The sequence below is a fragment of the Bidens hawaiensis genome, unplaced genomic scaffold, assembly GCF_021521415.1.
Source record: "Bidens hawaiensis isolate Kalapana, Puna unplaced genomic scaffold, B.hawaiensis_p1.1 tig00024014_1, whole genome shotgun sequence".
In the NCBI taxonomy this organism is placed as follows: Eukaryota; Viridiplantae; Streptophyta; class Magnoliopsida; order Asterales; family Asteraceae; genus Bidens; species Bidens hawaiensis.
The window spans coordinates 5517-7783 of NW_027493783.1; the positions used below are offsets into that span (position 1 = coordinate 5517).

The following is a 2267-nucleotide window of genomic DNA, read 5'->3' on the forward strand; positions in this document are numbered from 1 at the left end:
AAAACACAAAAGGCTGGGTTTATTATACAAAGTTAAATCAGCTTTGCTTTCAACTTTAAAGACTCATTTTGCTTCTAGATATGCAATTGAAAAATTCAGAGGTTGTTATTCATCAATGAAGCCCTAAACTGAACATATGATAAATGTAATTATGATACCCTAATTTAAATTTAATAGAATAAAAAATTATAGCAGATTAGATTAGGGGTTTGGGACCCGGAACCGGAATCATGAAGAAGGAATTATCTCGACATCTCCACTGCATTATGAAAGTTTCAGCAAACGTAATCAATTAATAACAACTACAAAAAAGAAAAGAAATCAAAGTAAGCATGATTTCAAGGGTTTATGGTGACGACACTGTGGCGCCATACTTCGTTTTTCCATACTTCGTTTTTATACTATAGTTATAGTTATAACTATAATTTATATATATATATTAATTTACAACATTTTGGTGCAGTAATGGTTGTACTTTATGTTGTTTTAATTGTAAACCGGGTTCTTTTCTTTGTACCTAGGTGTTTTTATTTTGCTTTGCCAACTCTCCTCATCGTTTGCGTTACACTTCTTCATCACCTTTTGTTGCCAGGTTCCATCTCGGAACCCTAGGTGGCGGTTGTGGTGTCGAGGGTGTTCTGGTGTCGTCGCCCTACTGTTGCTGGGTTCAATTTCAAAGCCCTAGGCGGTGGTGGCGGCGGCGGCGTCAACTGTAAACCCGATTGAGAAGTGGGTTGTTCGATCTTCTATCGGCATGAGGTATTAAAACCTAGACTGATATCGTCATTTATGTTAATTTTATTTTTGTTTTATAGGCTTTCGTTAATTTGATTACTTTTTTGCAAGTATTTTGAGGATTTCATCGACTAATTATGTGAGAGGATTTGAACTTTGGCTTTGATGATTTCATTACTGAAAATAAAAGAATACTCTAAAATTGATTTAAATGCTCGCAAATGGTTTACTAAATAAACTTACCTGTTCCAAAAAGAATATGATGACATGTTAGGCTTCGTGGTTAAGTGAAATAGTATTTGAAATTGTTTCTGCCTATATCATGTCTGTTAGTGTTTTACAAATGTGAGATTGGATTAATTTTAGTTTAAAATACCATTTGGATTATTTCTAACTATTAAGAGTATGAAATTTTCACAAGCATCTAATACAATTAAGTATGATGCAACTTTGGTTGGTACAGAAGTTAAAGTTTGGTGGCCTGAAGATATAATGTAAGCACCTTGAAAATATAATAATTCATTTACAAATTAAATTTTCATTACAAGTTTTTATCATTGTATTGTTTGAAGGTGTTATGAAGACGTACCTCTGTCTTCTATAAATTTAGGTTCTTTATTATATGTGGATCCGAAGTATGGCTATGAACTGTTCGTTCTGTTGGTACATCTTTCAGTAATATTTATAGAGTATTCGTGTATGACATTGCATTGTTTTGTTTGATTTGTTGTCTGATAAGTTGTTACGTTTTTGTATGATGCTCATTATATCTACATTGACGGATAGATTCATTGGTGGTGGGTATGTGTGGTTTAAGAGGTTAAAGGACTCCACTTCTTAACAGGAATGTAAGTATCAAACAATTCCCAATTCGATTTTTTACTCTTTTTTTAACAGAATTGTTGCTGATATTAGTTAAATTGTTATTGTTTACAGCGGTTGATGAGAAATGATCCATTGCTAATGGTGAGCAAAGGGATCCTGAACTTGGAGATGCAGTGAAGGTATTTTTGTGATAAAATGCGTGCGTAAAAATAAATGAGCATGCGTAATTATGTGAAATTGCAGGTGTACGAACAGGGAATCTGAACGAGGCAGGTTTTGACTATCACTAAGCATTGGAAATCAGTTGCAAACTTGAAAGGTTATGAACCCTCTAAGATCATTAGTAAGTGAAAAACTTTTTAACATTTTCTGCATTTTTAGGTCATGTGATCTTTTTTCTTACTTGGCTATAATATTGATTCTTTTAGGTCTTGGAGTCAATCCTTTTGGCCACAACATGAAGAGGAGTATACAATAACAACAAATTACTTAACTTCCGTAGTAAAAAACATACATGATTTTGTTGTTTAGCTAATATATGTTGATTAATTGCGTACAGGGACATTAATTCAGTATTTTAGGCCAAACCTGATGTTACAAAATGTGTTCGCATTGCTATTTCTATCCAATGTGTGTGATCTTTATGTCATTGTCACCGTTTGTTTTGTTGGTCTATTTAATGGTTATGCTATAAACACATTCTATTG

General features: G+C 33.0%; 1 long non-coding RNA gene across 1 annotated transcript; it reads left to right on the top strand.

Moving 5' to 3' along the window:
• Positions 1 to 1156: 1156 nt before the first annotated feature.
• On the top strand, positions 1157 to 1752 carry LOC143568572 (uncharacterized). Its single transcript, XR_013141589.1, has 4 exons — positions 1157 to 1229; positions 1346 to 1398; positions 1522 to 1583; positions 1672 to 1752. It is a non-coding gene; the product is annotated as an uncharacterized LOC143568572 (long non-coding RNA).
• The last annotated feature ends 515 nt before the right edge of the window (positions 1753 to 2267 follow it).